The sequence below is a fragment of the Leopardus geoffroyi genome, chromosome B2 (genome assembly GCF_018350155.1).
Source record: "Leopardus geoffroyi isolate Oge1 chromosome B2, O.geoffroyi_Oge1_pat1.0, whole genome shotgun sequence".
NCBI lineage: Eukaryota > Metazoa > Chordata > Mammalia > Carnivora > Felidae > Leopardus > Leopardus geoffroyi.
The window spans coordinates 143,931,517-143,953,175 of record NC_059332.1 but is presented as its reverse complement, the minus strand read 5'-3'; the positions used below and the strand labels follow the sequence as shown (position 1 = coordinate 143,953,175).

General features: G+C 41.4%; 1 long non-coding RNA gene across 2 annotated transcripts in view; it reads left to right on the top strand.

Moving 5' to 3' along the window:
- The first annotated feature begins 8,249 nt into the window (after nucleotides 1-8,249).
- LOC123609247 overlaps nucleotides 8,250-21,659 on the top strand; it is a 164,184-nt gene continuing 150,774 nt past the window's right edge. For both annotated transcript variants that reach the window (XR_006717698.1, XR_006717697.1), the window contains exon 1: nucleotides 8,250-8,369. This is a non-coding gene — a long non-coding RNA (uncharacterized LOC123609247). The remainder of the gene's footprint in view (nucleotides 8,370-21,659) is intronic.

Below are 21,659 nucleotides of genomic sequence, written 5' to 3'. Positions count from 1 at the left end.
AAAATCATTTTTTAAAATGTTTATTTTTGAAAGAGAGAAAGAGCGAGAGGGCAAGTGGCAGAGAGAGAGGGAGACACAGAATCCGAAGCAGGCTCCAGGCTCTGAGCTGTCAGCACAGAGCCGGACTCGGGGCTCGAACCCACGAACCATGTGAGATCATGATCTGAGTTGAAGTCAGATGCTTAACCCAGGTGCCTCATAGATATCATACAAAATAGATTCACTGTCCTGAAAGTCCTCTGTATCCCCACAAACCTCTGGCAAACACTGAGTTTTTTTTTTTCACTCTCTCCATAGTTTTGCCTTTTCTAGAATATCATACACTTGGCATGATACAGAATGTAGTAGCCTTTTCTGATTGGCTTCTTACATTTAGTAAGATGCATTTAAGGTTCCTCCACATCTTTTCATGTCTTGATAGATCATCTCTTTTTAAGTGCTGAATAATATTCCATTGTGTGACTGTACCACAATTTATCTTGGTTGCCTGTAAGTTTTGGCCGTCATGAATAAAGCTGCTAGAGACATCTTTGCATAGGTTTTTGTGTAATACAGGCTTTCAGCTCGTTTGGGCAAATACCAAGGAGAGCGATTGCTAGATCACATAGTAAGACTGTTTAGTTTTGTAGAAATGGAATTTCAAAAGTCTAACAAATAACTTTTAGGTGGTTCAGTGTTCACCCCACCGTGGGGGAGAATCTTAGCAGTAGCTGGAGCCCCTGTGTATGATCGGCAAGCTGGATGTCAGGCCGGAAGGGTGAGTGTGGGCTGAGATCCAGCCTTTTCCTGTCCTGGAAGCTGTGTCTTCTCAATTCCCACAGAGCTGCCCTATGAGCCAGTTGAGATCTGGCTAGCTGTCTCTCTCCCAGGGTCCTGGCCTGGTACCTTATCCCTGGGCCAGTTCTCTTGTTTCTTCTTTTTCCCAGAGGATTCACCGACTCCAAGCCCGCTGGGGAATGAAGTTTTGTGTCTTTATCGTACCCCATAAATATATCCCTTCCTCTTAAACTCAGTCCAGACTATGCTCTGGGCTCATCTGAAACACAAAGAGCCATCTGCCACCAGCTCCGAGTGTCAGATTGGATTCTTGCGCAGGCCTCAAGATGCAGTGACCTGTTTCCTTAGGTGTCTGACAGTTTTTAAAAGTTAATCCCTAGGTGTGATACAGGAGTGCGGATGCATAGGGGCACCTGCACCCCAGTGTTTATGGCAGCACTTTCAACAACAGCCAAATTTTGGAAAGAGCCTAAATGTCCATGAACTGCCGAATGGATAAAGAAGATGTGGTTTATATATACAGTGATATACTACTTGGCAATGACAAAGAATGAAATCCTGCCGTTTGCAGCAACGTGGATGGAGCTGGAAGGTATTATGCTGAGTGAAATAAGTCAGTCAGAGAAAGACGGATATCATATGTTTTCACTCATATGTGGATCTTGAGAAACTTAACAGAAGACTGTGGGGGAGGGGAAGGGGAAAAAATAGTTACAAACAGAGAGGGAGGGAGGCAAACCATGAGACTCTTAAATACAGAGAACAAACTGAGAGTGGATGGCGGGCTGGGGGGTGGGGAGAGGGGAAACAGGTGATGGGCACTGAGGAGGGCACTTGTTGGGATGAGCACTGGGTGTCGTATGTAAGCAGTGAACCATGGGAATCTACCCCAAAACCCAAGAGCACACTTTACACACTGTATGTTAACCAATTTTAAAATATATTATATTTAAAAAAGTAAATAAAAGTCAATCCCTATAAAAAGCTCTATTCTTCCCAGTGCAGAGGATACCTCAGGATGGGCTCCCCTCCACCTCCACCCCGCCCCCATCACCCGAAATATATTTGCTCTAAGACCAGTAGGTGGCAGTATTTCCACACTTTTCTCCTTCCCATGCACTCTCCTAAAAGCAGGATTTCTGTAAAACCCGAGTGGGTTCAGGGTGTTGAAATAGTATTAAAGGAGGACAAGACTTTTTTGTTTTGTTCACTTGAGAACAGTCTTTTACTTTTTTTCATTTTAACCTTTTTCTTTTGAAACAATCTCAATTTACATAAAAGTCACAATTATAGAAACTTGTTTTTTTCAGAATCTTTTGAAAGTAAGTTGCCAATATGATGTCCTGTCACCACAGAATATTTTATCTGTATTTCCTGCAAACAAGGACATTCTTCTACATAGTCACTAGAGAGCCTTCGAAGTCAGGAAATTAACAACCGTACATTACTGTTTTGTGATTCTCACCTCCCCTTCAGGTTTTACACATTGTCCCAATAATGCCCTTTACAGGAGAGGGATCCAGTCCAGAATTACCACTGTATTTAGTTATGTGTCTCCTAATATCTTTAAAGCTTGGAATGTTCCACAGTCCTTCTTTGTCTTCTATAACATTGACACTTTTTTTAAAAATGTTTTTTATTTATTTTTGAGACAGAGACAGAGCATGAGCAAGGGAGGGGCAGGGAGAGGGGGAGACACAGAACCCGAAGCAGGCTCCAGGCTCCGAGCTGGCAGCACAGAGCCTGACGCGGGGCTCGAACTCACGCAGTGTGAGATCATGACCTGAGTTGAAGTCGGACGCTCAACCGACTGAGCCACCCAGGCGCCCCAACATTGGCACTTTTGAGATTACAGGTGTGACTTTGTAGAATGTCCCTCAGTACATCTCTTTCCTTATATTAGACTCAATATACGCATGTTTGGCAGGAAAAGCTCAGAAGTGGTATGTGTTCTTGTCACCATGTCCTATCAGGTGGCACAGGGTTTCAGTTTGTACCGCTATGGGTTAGCTACTATTCCCTTTGAGCACTTGATTACCATGGCGTCTGGCAGGCACCTCCATTGGAAAGATATTCTTTTTCCCTTTGTAACTAACAAGACTTTGGGGAAGAGGTACTTTGAGACTATGTAAATTGCATGTTCATCAAATTTTCCAATTACTCATTTGTTTATACCAGTGTAGACTGATGAATTGTTATTTTATTCAATGGGCTATTTTTTTTCAGATTTAGTCAGCGAGAACCACTTCAGGGTGTCTTCTGCATCCTTTTGACACACCCCATCATCAATTTCTGGCACAACATGTGCAAAGTTTATATTGTACTTTCCTTGCCCCCTAATCTGCCACTTCTTCTAAGAGTTCTTTGGGTTCTTTAGTGGGGGATGGCATTTAGAAGCCAGATCTAGGAGCCAGATGAGCTCATTGTTTTTAGAGTGTCATTGCTCTCAGGTTGTCTTCTTTTTCTTTCTCTTCTTTTAAGTTTATTTATTTATTCTGAGAGAGAGAATAAGCAGAGAAGGGGAAGAGAGGGGGGAACAGAGGATCTGAAGCAGGCTCTGTGCTGACAGTCGAGATCCTGATGGGGGGCCCTCAAAGTCACAAATTGTGAGATCATGACCTGAGCCGAAGCACCCCACTCCCAGGTCTTTTTGTTGGACAGAGCTAAGGAATATGTAAATATGATGTGAGTATGTACACACACATAAATAAACACACATATGCATATAGATATACACACAGATACATCCCTATGCATACATGCATATGCACCTAGATACACACAGATGTGCACACACATTTACACACACATAGTTACATACATGTTCACACATATACCCACATATATGAAAATACCTACGTACATATGTCAGACACATCTATAATTTTTTCTGTATCTATATAGACTAAAAACTAGGAGTTCACATCAGAGCTGACTAATTTGTGGGTCCCAGTGCAAAAGGAAAATGTGATGTTGCTTGTTCAAAAAAGAAAAAAAGTACTGTTTAAGGCATTGAAATATAAAGCTTTTTCCTATTTTCCACAGTCTCTCTCAACCTGTCATGATGTTTTCTTATTTGCTAGTCAATGTCACTCTAAGGAAAGAATAATTAAAAATTTAAATTATTAGCATGAATTTTTACTAGTCATCTTTATATTGTGTAATGCTTGTTTTTAGTACAGATATAAAAGCATTTAATTTGTGTGTGGAATCACCTAGAATGACACAATACATATTTTGTATAGGCATGTGCATTGTGTTTTTACCAGAACGGCTGTAAGACCGCACAAAATTGACTTAACTGTTTTTATTTCTCCTCCTGACATGCATGCGTTCTACCAACACTGTCTGCTCAGGTTAGGCTCACCGATGAGCAAGGAGGGTCTTAGGGGAAAAAGCTATAAATGTGTGGGGGCCAGGGGCAGGCCTCCTCGAGATGGGCCAGTGTGGTTTATAGATTATTTTAAATCCAAGTTATGTGAGAGATGGCCAGTACGAGGACCCTCAGACCCTTCTGTCCCCCTGACAGCAGGAAACAAATCTCCCACGTGAAAGGTGCCTTCCTGTCCCAGGAGGGAGAGACATCCCATCACCAGAGATGGGGAATTTCGAGCCAAGAAGGCTGTAATGTACTCTTGTGACTTCCTACTCATTACTACCCTGGCCCAAATTCTGTTGAGAATTCCTTACTAGTTGAAGCTCTGCAAGTTGTTTTCCTTGTCCTGTTAATTCCTCACAGATTTATTGTCTCTGTCTAAAAAGTGTAAAAGCTGTCTGTCTTGGTCAACTCTTTAGGTCTCCATTTTATTACTGGGCCTCCATGCACATGGAATTAATCCTCGTTTTTCTTCTCTTAATCTGCCTCACGTAAATTTCATTCTTAGTTCAACTAGAAGCATCTCGGACAGAAGAATATTTCTTTCTCCCTGACAATTGCCATCTCTTTCCTTTTCCTTCTAGGTCACTATTTTCAAAGTTGGTTGGCTAATACAGTATAACAAGAGTAAGAACGAATATGGTCTTGTATTTCTTTTTTTTAAATTTTTTACTTATTTTTGAAGGAGAGAGAGACAGAGCATGAGCCGGGGAGGAGCAGAGAGGGAGACATAGAATTTGAAGCAGGCTCCAGGCTCTAAGCTGTCAGCACAGAGTCCGATGCGGGGCTCGAACTCATGAACTGTGAGATCATGACCTGAGCCGAAGTCAGATGCTTAACCGACTGAGCCAGCCAGGCGCCCCTGGTCTTGTATTTCTTAGAACACCATGTCTTCTTTACATGGGAAGCAAGTTCTAGTCCAAATGGAAAGTGTAGCTCTCAGAGCCTGTCAATCACAGACAGAACATGTTTCCCTTGTGCTGGCTTTGAGTCTAACTGAACTCCAAGGGGTCCGTGGGAATCTGTGCTCATGGAGCTTGGCGGATGCTTCATGTGAAGGGGGTGAAGGGGCCGTTAGGGAATGACAGACATGCTTTGCGCATATCTCTTCTGCTTATTCTAAGCTCTGTGGTCCTGTTAGACTTCATTTCCAAAACACAAATTAAAAAACAAGACTATCAAGAATTTCGAGGGGTGACACCACAGCATGAAACACAGCGTGGGGCTCTTTGGAGCTTTGGTCCCTATGGATCTGCACAGGTCATGTGATCAGACGGCTGTTCTTGGCTCTGGCTTCTGACAATCCAGAATGAAGGCTGCTTAGAACCTGCCTTAGATGCTGCCTTGGGGTGTAAGTAGAAGCCCTCACATCATGGACCCTGTGCAAATGGTCATCGTGGGAAAAACACCCTTCTCTTTGCTTTGTACTTCAGTAGCCTTGGACAGAGTCTTTAGCCTGTATGCACCGTCTTGTAAAGATTTCTGACTTTGCCCGCGGCGAGATTCTGTGCTCTGCCCTTTGAATTCATGGTTTCCGTTCACAACTTTCACACCCCTTGAAAAAAAATTTCCTTTAGGCAAAAGGTCCTGTGTCATGTTTTTTTCCCAAAATCTTTTGTTCTGACTCATTTAGGTTCCAAGGTGCCATGCACAGTTTTCAGGCATTTTAAAGAGGACCCCAAGAGAAGTCAAGGGAAACCGCGTGTGGGTGTCACCCACGATGTTGACTACTGGTTTTATTTCTCCCCCACCTCTTGCCAAGGAGTTTCTTCCCTCTAGAAGGTGATCACAGCTCTGGAGGTCTTAACTCTCAATTCCTGTTTCTTTAAATGTTCGGCTGCTTCCTTCCACCTCTTTCTCTTCCTGGCAGAATCCACTTAGTCTCTATGATTCGGTCAAATGGTGCCTCTTCCTGATGCCCCCAGGCCAAAGTGGTCAGTCCTTCACACCCTATCTGCTCCCATCTCTGTTCTGGAACGTACTGGCATACATCATAATAATTGGCTTCTAGGTCTGTGTCTCCAAGAGGCGTCAAGTTTTTCCAGGGTGTGAATTGACCTTCATCTATTCTGTGTCCCTAGAGCTTGTCACAGGGCTTGACACTTGCCTCATGATCAACCTAAGTAAACAGGGGCGCCTTCAACAGCTCTTTCCTTTTAGTTATTGTCTCCTCACATTTCAGTCTGGCATTTTCCTCAGTTTACATGGCATATGTTTTTGGTTGCAGAAAACAGAATAGAAAGCATTATCCCGTATGTTGATGACCTGGCTTTATTATCAAGAACTAGAAGTTGCCTTAATAGATAGACATCTAATTATCGTCAGAGAGCAGAACATAAGAGTCTCTTTGAAAACCCAAACTGTCATTTAATTTAATTTAATTTATTTTTAAATATTTCTTAAAGTTTATTTATTTTGAGAGAGAGAGATTGCAAGCTTGAGTGGGGAAGGGGTGGGCAGGGGGGGCAGAGAAAAAATCCCAAGCAGGCTCTATGCCGTCAGCGGGACTTGAACTCACAAACCGTGAGATCATGACCTGAGCCAAAATGAAGAGTGCTTAACCGACTGAGCCACCCACGTGCCCCGGAAAAGCCAAACTGCCATTTTAAAAGCTTATTTTTAACCACTCTACAATAGTCCATTCCATTTATTTAAGCTACTTGAGCTTAAAATGTTTCAAGACATTTCTGGCCCTTTACTAAGGTTTGTTTTTTTTTTTTTTTTTTTTTTTAAACAATGGCTACAAATAGCATTGGTAAGATTCATTTAAAAACACTTACCTGGTGAGAATTATTGTGGGTATCCTTAATGCCCCACAACTTGGACTTCAACGGTCCATTTGTCTGTGTGTGGGACCCAGAAAGTGTCCTGTGGGGAAAATGATGACCCGGGGCCTCTTTCCTGTGGAGTGAACCGCCTTCTGTTCAGGTACATTGTAGTTTATTCTACAAATCCTACTTAAACCCACTGGATGATGAAGGGGTGTGGCCCTGCCTATACTTTGCAGTATGTAATTTACACTTTAGATAGTTGTCAGAGTAAAACCCCAAACTCTCTGCTGACTGATATTTATAAAAATCAAGAAATAATATTTATGGACATTTATGTGAAGCATGAGTGCTTAGTACATCACATGGAGATCCGTCATGAGTGATAGGCTCTGATCCCTCGCCATCACCTGCTTCCTCCTCCTTGTCATTATGATAATAATTATAACAAAGGTGATGCAGTCCCCTGTTGTCTAGAATTGTTCATGGATGAGGCAGATGATTGGATCGCTGCTCATGTGCACTGCAATATTTCAGTCTTCTGTAGACCTTCTTAGCTGAACAGGTGAGCGGGACAAGACAGTGGTTGAAAGCTTGGGCATCACATACAGATGTTCTTGACTTGAATCCTGCTCTAACCCTGGCTCTTCCTCTTGCCACCTGTGTGACCACTGCCAAATAACCTGATCTCCCCAGGTCTCAGCTTCCTCATCTGTAATATAGGGGAAGATTGCCTCTGACAGAGTTGTGGCAACAATTAAATAATTGACCTGCAGCCTTTGGCACAGTGCCTGGCCCATCATGACTATGCAATATATATATTTAGAAGCTGCTTGAAACTTTGGGGCGTTTGGGTGGCTCAGTCAGTTAAATGTCCGACTCTTGATCTCAGCTCAGGTCATGATCTCATGGTTTGTGGGACTGAGCCCTGAGTCAGGCTCTGTGCTGACATCGACAGCCTGATTGGGATTCTCTCCCCTGTCTGCCCCCTCTCTCTGCCTCTCCCTTGCTCATGCTTGCTCTCAAAAAAGAAAACAACTACTTAAAACTTTTGACATAATTATTAACCGCACATTGGAGAACTGTTGTTGGCATTCACAGGGGTAACGTTATGACAGAGTTCCCTTGTGATACCGTGGTAGGGATTTGCCAAGATGTTCATTCATTGGTTTATTGGACAAGTATTTGTTGATATTATTGCCAGGCACAATTCTTATTGCTGGTGGTGGAGCAATGAACAAAGCACAAAAAAGTAAATTATTTAGTACATTAGAAGGGGAGGGTGCTTTGGAAACAGAATAAGAATGTGGGGGAAGGTGGTGCATTTAAGAATGTGGTCATAGTGAGCCTCACTGGGAAGGTGTCTCTTGAGTGAACCTTGAAGGAAGTAGGGGTGAGGGGTACAGATGCTTAGGAGAAGAGCACCCCACTGAAGCCTTCGTGTGGGTGTGAGTTCCTGGTGTGCTCTGGGAACGGCCAGGAGAACAATGTGGCTGGAGAGCAAGGGGGTAGCAGGGGGTAATGAGGCTGGGGTTGGGGCATCGTTTACTTAAGCTTGTTGGCCTCTGGAGGGGCTTTGGCTTTTGCCCTGAATATGATGAGAGCCACTGGGGGGGTGTGGGTGAGGAATATGTTGTTCAACTTGTGTCTCACTGTTTTCTTCCTCCCCCCCTCCTCTTTTTAAAATTTTTTAAAATAAATAAATTAATTAATTTTTAAATGTTTATTTTTAGGAGAGAGAGGGAGCAGGGGAGGGGCAGAGAGAGAGAGGGTGGGGAACAGAGGATCTGAAGCAGGTGCTGTGCTGACAGCAGACAGTCTGATGGGGGCCTCGAACTCATGAACCACCAGGCCATAACATGAGCTGAAGTCCAAAGCTTAACTGACTGAGACACTCAGGTGCCCCTTAAGATTTTATTGGTAAATAATCTCTATATCCAACGTGGGGCTCAAACTTACAACATCAAGAGTCACGCACTCTACTGACCAAGCCAGCCAGGCGTCCTCTTTTCTCTTCTTCTTTCTTTCTGTCTCCTTCCTTTCCTCCCTCCCTTCTTTCTTTCCTCCTTCCCTCTCTCCCTTCCTTCCTCCCTCCTTCCCTTCCTTCCTTCCTCTCTCCTTTTTTCTTTCTTCTCCTTCCTTTTCTCCTTCCTCTTCCTCTTCTTCTCTTCCTCCTCCTTCTGGTATACGAACTGGAATTTTTTTCTTCAAATTGCAGTATTAGGTCTGCTACGTTCCTAAGTAGCTTGTTGGTTTTCAGATAAGACTGTGAAAAATGCGACCTGTGTGACCTCCAAGGCCGTATTCTTTGTGCTGACAGCCAGAAAGCTGGCCTACATCCACTTTCAGGTCAAAGCAAGGGCCCTTTTGGCAACAGAGTATTAGGTTGATGACAACTTACTTGCTTATCTGTACACCTTCCTCACGGCAGGGGGTGACTTCAGAGCACACACCATCAGTGGTTTTTACTGTCTTTGCACGATCGTTTGGTTCGTAGCAGTTTCCTCCACTAGACCATAAGCTCCATGAAGGCAAGGGTCATGGTGCTGTTTTAAAAATCAGCATTGCACCTCCAGCAGCCACTATGAAGCCCTGTATACTTATAAATATTGGTTTGATGAGTGAATACATTGGATCAGTGTGATAATTTCTATTTTTCTTTGCTGCCATAATGCTAGAGCCATACATGAAACCTGTGTTCTCAGAGCCACGGGCAATTATATTATTGGATAAAATCTATCTGTTTAAGAATATGTTGCAAGACTGAATTTTGTGCCAACAAGATGTGGGCCATGGGGCTCAGCTTTTGTCATAATGTAGCAATTGTCTGAAATGTTTCCTCTCTGCCAGTTTGTTGGTAAGTCACACAAGATCTCAGGGGAATGGTAAGATTTGATACGAAAACCCATTTGTGTGTGTGTGTGTATGTATGTAAATGAAAGGATTCAGGAGACTCAGTTACGTGTTTTTTTTTTTAACTTAAATGATTCTTTAAAACATTTTTTTCTTTTTCTTTTTTTTTAAAAAAAATTTTTTTTTTCAACGTTTATTTATTTTTGGGACAGAGAGAGACAGAGCATGAACGGGGGAGGGGCAGAGAGAGAGGGAGACACAGAATCGGAAACAGGCTCCAGGCTCTGAGCCATCAGCCCAGAGCCCGATGCGGGGCTCGAACTCACGGACCGCGAGATCGTGACCTGGCTGAAGTCGGACGCTTAACCAACTGCGCCACCCAGGCGCCCCAAAACATTTTTTTCTTAATGTTGATTTGTTTTTGAGTGAGAGCAAGCGAGCAAGTGAGCATGCTTGGGGAAAGGGCAGAGAGAAAGAGGGAGACACAGAATCCGGAGTAGGCTCCAGGCTCCGAGCTGTCAGCACAGAGCCCGATGTGGGGCTCGAACTCATGAATGGTGGGATCATGACCTGAGCTTCATGAAGTCAGATGCTTAACTGACGAGCCACCCAGGGGCCTCAACTTTTACGTATTCATATATGTAGAAATACAAATCTATATAAAAATTTCTACCTCTATGGATCTTACACAACTATAAAACCAAATAAACACATCACTTAATGCAAACATAAATATGAAGCTGATATAATTCAAAGGAACCACATCAGCGAAGCTAAATCGTGCCTCCCCGTAAACACTGCCCTGCACCCTCTTCCTGTGTTTCCCTTGGCAGATTTGCACACCATTCCCTAAGGCGATGCAGTTCTCCTAACATTCTTCTTACTCAGAATATGGAAGATATATATCTCTTCTGCCATCTGCAATGCAATTCACCCTTTACCTTGACTGGGTTAAAAATGCTTCATTTATCTGTTAAAGTGGTATCACTCAATGACTATGTAATTGATGAGCCTGACAGCAGGGTGAAGTCCCCTTGTGTCCTTGGACATAAAGCAGACACTCCAATTGAGAAAGTGCTTACATTAAATTTTTTTGCATTACAACTGAAATGAAAACAGTTAATAATTTACTAATTTGTGTAGAAAAAAATGAAGGGTGACCAATTATAGATCAGAAGACTATGGCTTAAAAACTTTAGACTAAATAGTTACTTACTGCCTATTCATTCAGACCCAAATAATCAATTTGGTACTTTTTCTTTCTGTGTGTGTGTGTGTGTATTGGTGGGGAAGGTTGGGGGGTTGTGTATTTGTGTGTGTGGGAGACAGAGAGAGAGAGAGAAGGAGGGTGGGAGGGAGGGAGAGAAGTTATTATGTAAGAGTAATTGTTTATTTTAAGCTAGTCCTTAAATTTTGATGGGTACATAATTTCTTATGGGGATGTCTGAGGACAATTAAGCAGTGTGCTTGCCTCTGGTTATTTTCAAGATTCTTAGCATTAAGTTGGAATTCTTAAGATGAAAGATACTGTATGGTTCTAGTAAATAAATACAAGAATTTGAGAATGCATGTCTTGGGCAAATGCCAAGACTATTGCTTTTTATTTTCCACTTAAGTAAAATATTTTAAAATTGCGTTTGGAGATGGTGTTCACCATTGTGTTATGTTTTAGACTATTCATTAGTTTATCTAAACCTTACTGGTGTTTATTTAGATGATAATAAATGGCTTAATTATCTGTGTTTAGTTTTTTGTAATTGTCATGAGGCTGACTTCAGTTAAGATGTCAAGTTACTTTTTTTCTTTATACAAATGTTTTCTGGGGTGTTTTGTAAATTCTTCAAAAGTCCAGTATACTCTTTACTACTGCCGAAGAATGTATGTGCCTTAAATGTGAGTTTTTGAACTCTAACATCTGTGAACATTTGAAACGCATTTGTTTCAAAACCAAATTGTGACATTAACGTGGAATCATTGGCTTGAAAATGTAGGAGAGCTTCAGGGTTTTGGTGACCATATTAACAAAAAGTGTAGGGACCAGATTCAATTCCCAGTTTTACTTTCTAGTTCTATCAGAGAAGCAATTCTAGTGGTTTGCAAATAAATACATTAGCTCTTAATTAGTGAACTATACGAATGTTAAGATTCAGTGTTAAAATTTAATTTTGACTTTGATAAAGAACAAAGCTGTATTACAGTTAGACCATGGAATAAAAATGTTAATATGTAAAATTCTATTTCATAGTCTAAATCCGTGACTATTTGGAGACACCCATTGTCATTTGATTATTTTCAGTTTGCCATCAGATGTTTGGCATTAGCCCTATGCTGGCCATAGCATAGCAGAGTTAATAGACATATTTACTCATACAGAATGTTGGCCATTGTGATAGCCTCAGTGTCATGTTTGCTTACCACAACTTTTGCTCATTATTTTTATTGGGATCCTAATGGTTATTAGGATGGCATTTATTTTTTTATTTTTTTTAACGTTTTTATTTATTTTTGAGACAGAGAGAGACAGAGCATGAATGGGGGAGGGTCAGAGAGAGAGAGGGAGACACAGAATCTGAAACAGGCTCCAGGCTCTGAGCTGTCAGCACAGAGCCCGACGCGGGGCTTGAACTCATGAACCGTGAGATCAGGACCTGAGCTGAAGTCGGACGCTTAACCGACTGAGCCACCCAGGTGCCCCTAGGATAGCATTTAAAACCCCATCCTAAAACTTTACACAAAAGCATTTACATTTTAATGCCAGATACCATTAAAGTAATTTTGGTAAAGTATCATTATTCATGGCATAAAACACTAATTTTTTTTTCTCTAGTTAAGATTATGTTAAGTAATCTATATTTGTGTGTTGCACACAACTCTTGCGGTTATGACATATTTATTGTATCTGTCGCTATTTGATTCACTGACACATTGTAGAGTGTGCAAATACAAAAATTCATTTCAGAAGTTTCTTTTTTTTTAAGATTTTATTTTTTTTAAGTTTATTTATTTTGAGAGAGAGAGTAGGTTAAGGAAAGAGAGAGAGAGAGAGAGACAACTCCATGCAGGTTCCACACTATCAGTGCAGAACCTGATGCAGGGACAAAACTCAAAAACTGTGAGATCGTGACCTGAGCTGAAATCAAGAGTCAGATGCTTAACCGACTGAGCCACCTAGGTGGCCCTCATGCTAGAAGTTCCAATTGGCATTTTATGTTTTTCAAGGTGTTTAGATAGATGTGTAGACAAACATGCACACTCAGTTGAACATCTGGTGACAAGTGTGCGGAGCCACGAGTCTGATTGTTGGTCCAAGTTGAGGGTGGATCCAATAGGGTGTTTTAGTTGCAGAGAAAAAAGAATCCCGACTCATACTGGCTAACTGATGAGAACATTGGGTGACTAATGAACAGAAGTCTGAAGATACGGTGGATTTCAGGGCTGGTTGATCCAGTGGCTCATGTGGTCTTCAAAGATCCAGGTTGGTTTTTTTTTTATTGTTTATTTATTTTGAGAGGGAGAGTGTGTGAGTAGGGGAGGGGCAGAGAGCAAGGGAGAGAGAGAAATCCAAGCAGGCTCCACACTGTCAGCGCAAAGCCCGACACGGGGCTCCATCTCACGAACTGTGAGATCACGACCTGAGCCAAGATCAAGAGTCAGATGCTTAACTGACTGAGCCATGCAGGTACCCCAAGGGTCTAGATATTTTCTGTCTACTCTGACATCTCAGTATCACCTTCACGTAAAGGCTCATTTTCTGAGTAGCTGTGGTTTGGTCACAGCTCAGTTGAGTGTTCATGCCTGTCTATTCACATCCAGCAGGAGGGAGGTCTGGTGTCCTGTGTTCTCTGACGTGGGCCACAATGGATGGGGAGGGAAGAGAGAAAGGTAGGTGAGATATGAATGCTATTCCTTAGCAATAGGTACAGACCTGATCCAATAGCCAGGCTTTCTCTTCAAAGGGTGAGTTAAGGATTGAGCAGAGATAGTTAAAACCTAATCTCACGGGGCTGGGGTCAGAGCCAGGAATGCAGTCATTGCAAATTGGCGAGCCTGTGTGCTGGGAGAGGAGTTTTGTCTCTAAAGGTGCTGGGCATAGGAAGTTTTATATCTCAGTTTCAGAATCCCGAGGATACCAAGAATAAGTGAGGAAACCGACTTAACGTGGAGCAGATGGGCTATCTCGCCAGAGCCCTTTTGATGTTGTTGCCTTTCTCTGGAGCGGGGTTTGGAGTGGGGCTTCGGGTCCTGATGGGGTTCATGTGGCTTCAGCTGTGGACATTAGGGAGCGGGCCACAGCATGACACCGTGCAGGAAATATGTGCTATATTCTGGCCCAAATATTCTGATTGAATTAAGAGGCAAAGAAGAAATCCAGTGAATAGGAGAGACCGAATCAAATATAACATGCAGCAAGATGTTAAAATGAAACTTTAAAAACCTCAGTTTCAGCAGGGGCTCCCAAAGCCAAAACAAAGCCCAGGTGCCCCATGTTTTGAAACGAGGGGCGCTTTGTGTGTGAGACTTGCAAAGGGAATGGCCCCAGGTGAGTTGTGTGTTAGTGAACCACACGCCTCCAGCCTAGAATGGAATCAAGGTGCAAGAGGTGAGGAAAAGGAGGGTTTTTCCGCAGAGAGCTGTCACAGCGTGGTGGTGTTTTTCCTTCTCTGCTGGGAAGGGTGCAGTGATGTCTTCCAACTCAAGCCAGGTAACAGAGGGGGTGTGTTGGTTTCCTGGGAGGCTGTAACACAGTACCACAAAGTGCGTGGCTTAAAGAGATGGATGTTCATTGTCTCACAGCTCTGAAGCCTTCAAGTCTGAAATCAAGGTGTTGTCAGGGCCAGGCTCCCTCTGCAGCCTCTAAGGAAGGATCCTTTCCTGTCTCCTCCAGCTTCTGGTGGTGCCTGACAATTCCTGGCACTCCTTGTCTTGTGGCAGCGTTATGCCAATCTCTGCCTCTGTCATCACATCTTCTCCCTGTGAGTGTCCGTCTCTTCTTAGAAGGACACCAGTCAGATGGGTTTCAGAGCCCACTTTACTACAGTAGGACCTTGTGTTAACTTGATTACATCCGCAAAGACGCTATTTCCAGGTAGGGTCACATTCCCAGATCTCTGGGGTTAGGTCTCTGACTTCCTAAATGATTTTTTAAAATGTGCATACGTTAAGTCTCAATTTTTGTGCTGTACGGTCTTTTGGGCTTTGACAAACGCACAGTGTCATGTAGATTAGTTTCACCATCCTAAAACCCCCCACCTTTTCATCCCCACTCCTCTGCCTGAACCCTTGATAACCACTAATCTCTTATTTATTTATTTATGTATTTATTTATGATTTTAAAATATTTATTTATTTTGAGAGACACACACACACACACACACACACACACACACACAAATTATGAGCATGGGAGGGGCAGAGAGAGGGAGACACAGAATCTGAAGCAGGCTCCAGGCTCTGAGCTGTCAGCATGGAGCCTGAAATGGGGATCAAACCCACAGACTGTAAGATCATGACCTGAGCTGAAGCTGGATGCTTAACTGACTGAGCCCTCCAGGTGCCCCATGGTAACCACTAATCCTTTAAATGTGTCTACATATTTGCCTTTTCCAGAATGTTGTATAAATGGAATCATATGGTATATAGCCTTTCCAGAATGGTTTCTTTCAGTTTTCAATATGCATTTAAATTTCCTCTATGTCTTTCTGTGGCTTGATAGCTCATTTCTTTTCACTGCTGAGTAATATTTTATTGTATGGATGTGCCAAAGTTTGTCTATCCATTTGCCTATTGAAGCACATCTTGGTTGCACAAAACTTCTATAATGTTCATTTGTAGGCTCTTATCTGGATACACGTTTTCAAATCAGCTGGGTAAATACCTAGGAGCGTAACTGTTGGAGCCATTGGTAAGACTGTTTACCTTGTCAGAAACTGTCAGATTGTCTTCCAAAGTCAATGCACCATTTTGCCCGCCCACCGACGTGAATGAGAGTTTCTATTGCTCCACATCCTCACTAGCACTTGGTGGTGTCCGTGTGTTGGATTGTGACCATTTCCCCCCCAAATTTTATTTAAATTCTCTTTACTTAACATATAGTGTCATATTGGTTTCAGTAGCAGAATTTGTCACATATAACAACCAGTGCACAACCCAACAGGTGCCCTCCTTAATCCTCATCATCCATTTAGCCCATGCACTGCCCACTTCCCCTCCTGCAAGCCTCAGTTTGTTCTCTATAGTTAAGAGTCTCTTATATTTTGCTTCCATCTCTTTTTTCCCCTTCCCCTGTATTCATCTGTTTTGTTTCTTAAATTCCACATATGAGTGAAATCATATGGTATTTGTCTTTCTCTGATTGACTTATTTCGCTTAACATAATACCTTCCAGCTCCATCCATGTCTTTGCAAATGGCAAGATTTCATTCTTTTTGATGGCTGATTGATTCTGGTATATATACACACCACATCTTCCTTATCCATTCATTCACTGATGGAAATTTGCACTCTTTCCATAACTTGGCTATCGCGGATAGTGCTGCCATAAATATTGGGGTGCATGTGCCTCTTTGAATCAGTATTTTTGTATCCTTTGAGTAAATGCCTAGTGGTGCAATGACTGGGTCATATGGTAGTTCCATTTTTAGCTTTTTGAGGAGACCACACTGTTTCCCAGGGTGGCTGCTCCAGTTTTCATTCCCATCAACATTGTAAGACAGTTTTCCTTTCTCCACATCCTCGCCAACATCTGTTGTTTCTTGTGTTGTTAATTTTAGCCATTCTGACAGGTGTGAGGTGGTATCTCACTGTAGTTTTGATTTGTATTTACCTGATGATGAGTGGTGTTGAGCATCTTTTTGTGTGTCTGTTGGCCATCTGGATGTCTTCTTTGGAAAAATGTTTATTCATGTCTTCTGCCTATTTCTTCACTGGATTATTTGTTTTTTGGGTGTTGAGTTTGGTGAGTTCTTTACAGATTTTGGATGTTAACTCTCTTTCAGATATGTTATTTGCAAATATCTTCTATTCCATAGGCTGCCTTTTAGTTTTGTTGACTGTTTCCTTTACTGTGTAGAAGCTTTTTATCTTGATGAAATCCCAGTGGTTCATTTTTGCTTTTGTTTCCTTTGCCTCTGGAGATGTGTCTAGTAAGAAGTTGCTATGGCTGAGGTCAAAGAGGTTGCTGCCTGTGTTCTCCTCTAAGATTGTGATGGTTTCCTGTCTCAAATTTAGGTCTTTCACCCATTTTGAATTTATTTTTGTGTATCATGTAAGAAAGTGGTCCCGTTTCATTCTTCTGAATGTTGCTGTCCAGTTTTCCCAATACTATTTGTTGAAGAGACTGTCTTTTTTCCATTGGCTATTCTTTCTTGCTTTGTCAAAGATGAGTTGACCATATAGCTGTGGATCTATTTCTGAATTTTCTATTCTGTTCCATTGATCTATGTGTCTGTTTTTGTACCAGTACTATACTGTCTTGAAGACTACAGTTTTATGATATAACTTGAAGTTTGGAATTGTGATGCCTCCCATTTTGTTTTTCTTTTTCAGCATTGCTTTAGCTTCTCGTGATCTTTTGTGATTCCATACACATTTGAGGATTGTTAATTCTAGTTCTGTGAAAAATCCTGGGGTGTTGTTTTGATAGGGATTGTTTTAAATGTGTAGATTGCTTTGGGTAGTATCGACATTTTAACAAGATTTGTTCTTCCAATCTATGAGCATGGAATATTTTTCCATTTCTCCGTGTCATCTTCATTTTCTTTCATAAGTATTTTATAGATTTTAGGGCACAGATCTTTTACCTCTTTGGTTAGGTTTACTCCTAGGTATCTTACGGTTTTTTGGTGCAGTTGTTAATGGGATCAATTCCTTGATTTCTCTTTCTGCTGCTTCATTATTGGTGTATAGAAATGCAACAGATATCTTTACATTGATTTGGTATCCTGTGATTTTGCTGAATTCATGTATCAGTTCTAGGAATTTTTGGTGGAGACTTTCAGGTTTTCTATACAGAGTATCATGTCATCTGCAAATAGTGAAAGTTTGACTTCTTCCTTGCTGATTTGGATGCCTTTTATTTCTTGTTGTTGTCTGATTCCTGAGGCTAGGACTTGCAATACTACGTTAAATAACAATGGTGAGAATGGACATCCCTGTCTTGTTCCTGACTGTAGAGTAAAAGCTCTCAGTTTTCCCCCATTGAGGGTATTGGCTGTGGGTCTCTTGTAGATGGCCTTTATGATGTTGAAATATGTTCCCTCTATCCTTACTTTGTGGAGGGTTTTTATCAAGAATGGATGCTGTATTTTGTCAAAGGCTTTTTCTGCATCTATTGAGAGGATTATATGGTTCTTACCCTTTCTTTTATTAATATGGTGCATCAGAGGGTGCCTGGGTGGCTCAGTCATTTAAGTGTCTGACTCTTGATATTGGCTCAGGTTGTGACCTCATAGTCATGAAATCAAGCCCTTGCTTGTGATTCTCTCTCTTTCTCTGCCCCTCCCCTGCCTGAAGGTGCTCTCTCTCTCTCAAAATAAATAAACAAACATTTATTAATATGGTGTATCATATTGATTGACTTGCAAATATTTAATCACTCCTGCAGCCCAGGAATAAATCCCACTTAATTGTGGTGAATAATTCTTTTAATACACTGTTGGCTTTGATTTGCTAGTACCTTGTTGAGAATTTTTGTGTGTGTTTTCATCACGTATATTGGCCTGTGATTCTCCTTTTTAGTGAGGTCTTTGGTTTTGGTATTGAGGTAATACTGGCCTCATGGAATGAATTTAGAAGTCATCCTTCAATTTCTATTTTTTGGAATACTTTGAGAAGAATAGATACTAACTCTTCTTTAATTAATTAATTAATTAATTAATTATGATACTAACTCTTCTTTAAATGTCTGGTAGGGGTGCCTGGGTCAGTTAAATGTCCGACTTTGGCTCAGATCATGATTTCAGTTTGTGGGTTCGAGCCCCGTGTTGGGCTCTAGCTCAGAGCCTAGAGCCTGCTTCAGATTCTGTGTTCCCTCTCTCTCTGCCCCTCCCCTGCTCATGCTCTGTCTCTCTCTCTCAAAAACAAACATTAAAAACCATCTATAAAAAATAAATAAATGTCTGCTAGAATTCCCCTGGGAAGTCATCTGGCCCTGGACTTTTATTTATTGAGAGACTTTTGATTACCTGATACAATTTCTTTGCCAGATATGGGTCTGTTCAAATTTTCTGTTTCTTCCTGTTTCAGTTTTGGTAGTTTGTATGTGTTGAGGAATTTATCCATATCTTCCAGTTTGCCCAGTTTGTTGGTGTATAATGTTTCATAATATTCTCTTATAATTGTTCGTATTTTTGCGGTGTTATCTAATTTCCAATTTTTTTCTTGTGGTTGACTTCAAGTTTCATAGTGTTGTGGTTTGAAAATATGCACCATATGAGCTCAGTCTTTTTGTACTGGTTGAGGCCTAATTTGTGTCCCAGTATGTGACTATTCTGGAGAATGTGCTGTGTGCACTCAAAAAGAATGTGTATTCTGCTGCTTTAGGATGAAATGTTCCTTGTTGATTTTCTGCCTAGATGATCTGTCCATTGTTGTAAGTGGGGTGTTAAAGTTCCCTACTATTAATTGTACTATTATTGATGAGTTTCTTTATGTTTGTTTTTAACTGATTTATATATTTAGGTGCTTTTAAGTTGAGGGTATAAAAATTTACAATTGTTAGGTCTTCTCGTTGTATAGACCCCTTATGATATAGTGTCTCTCTTCATCTCTTGTTATAGTCTTTGTTTTAAAATTTAGTTTGTCTAATCTACGTATGGCTACTCTGGCTTTCTTTTGACGTCCATTACCATGATAGATAGAGTCCCCTCACTTTCCATTTGCAGGTATCTTTAGGTCTAAAATGAGTCTTTTATTGGTATGATATAGAGGGGCCTTTTTTTTTTTTTTTTAAATCCATTCTGATGCCCTATGTCTTTTTTAAAAAATTTATTTATTTTGACAGAAAGAGGGAGAGACAGACAGACAGACACTAGGGAAGGGGCAGAGGGAGAGAGAGGAAGAGAGAGGGAGAATCCCAAGCAGACTCTGTGCTGTTAGTGTGGAGCCTGATGTGGGGCTTGAACCCACATGCTATGAAATCATGATCTGAGCTGAAATCAAGAGTCTGATGCTCAATTGACTGATCCACCCATGTGCCCCTGATACTGTATGTCTTTTGATTGGAGCATTTAGTCCATTTACATTCAGAGTGATTATTGAACGATATGAATTTAGTGCCATTGTGTTACCTGTAAAGTTGGTGTTTCTGATGATGTTCCCTGTTCCTTTCTAGTCTTTGTGGGAAAGAAATTTTAATATTTTTTGCAGGGCTGAACTTCTCTAGTTTTTGTTTGTCTGGGAGATTCTTTATCTCTCCTTCTATTCTGAATGATAGCCTTGCTGGATAAAGTATTCTTGGCTGCATACTTTTTGCATTCAGCACATTGAATATATCATGCCATCTCCTTCTGGGTCTGCCAAGTTCTTGTGGAGAGATCTGCAAACCTGATTTCTCTTCCCTTGTAGATTAAGGACATTTTTCCCCTTGCTTGTTTCAGGATTCTTTCCTTGTCTGTGTATTTTGTAAATTTTACTATGATATGTGTTGGTGTTGGCTGGCTTTTGTTGATTTTGTTGGGAGTTATGCCTCTTGGATTTTGATATTTGTTTCCTTCCCTAGATTAGGGAAGTTTTCAGCTATAATTTGCTCAAGTAACTCTTCTGCCCCCTTTGCTCTCTTTTGTTCTTCTGGGACTCCTATGATATGAATGTTTTTATGCTTTATGGAATTGCTGAGTTCCCTAAGTCTACATTTGTGTTGTAATACTTTTCTTTCCCTCTTCACTTCAGCTTCATTATTTTCCCTAATTTTATCTTCTATATCACTGATTTATTCCTCGACATTGTCCATCCTTGTTGTCATTATATCCAGTTGGTTTTGCATCTTGGTAATAGCATTTTTAAAAAAAATTTCAGCCTGACTAGTTTTTCATTCTTTCATCTCTGCAGTAAGGGATCCTCTAGTGTCTTCTATGGTTTTTCAAGCCCAGCTAGTATCCTTATGATTGCTGTTTTAAATTCTGGTTCAGGCATATTACTTTTATCTGTTTTGATTAAATCTCTTGCCATGACCTTTTCTTATTCTTTTGGGGTAAATTACTCTGTTTTGTCATTTTGTCTAGGTCACTGTGTGTGTGTGTGTGTGTGTGTGTGTGTGTGTGTTAGGAAAGCCTGTTATCCTTTCTCTTCCTGAGAATATGGCTATATTAAGAAGAGGTCCTATACTGCCCAGGGCCTGGAGCTTCAGAAAGTGTTTCAGAGTGTGCAGCCTGCTGTGGTGTCTTGGCTTCTCTTTCCCTTAGGTCAGTCCTCTGCAGAGTCTCTCCTGGCCTGCAGTGGGGAGTGTTTGTATCTTGTCCAGTGTGTGGTGAGTTTTAACTAGGTGTATTTTGTTCTGTTTGTTAAAAGAGTCTAGATCTGGGGTGCCTGGGTGTCTTAGTCGGTTGAGCGTCTGACTTTGGCTCAGGTCATGATCTCACGGCTCGTGAGTTTGAGCCTCATGTCAGGCTCTGTGCTGACACTTCAGCTCCTGGAGCCTGCTTTGGATTCTGTGTCTCCTTCTCTTTCTGCCCCTCTTCCACTCGTGCTCTGTCTCTCTCTCCTTCAAAAATAAATAAACATTAAAAAAATAAAAAACAAAGAGGCTAGATCCCATTCCCCCTAGAGTTAAAGCTTTGCACCACTCTATGATCAGTAGACTTGGTGCCTGTGAGGCGTTTGTGTTGGTCTTCTGAGGGAGGGCCTGCTGTGCTGATTCTCAGGCTGAGTTTCCCTAGTAAAGATGCACC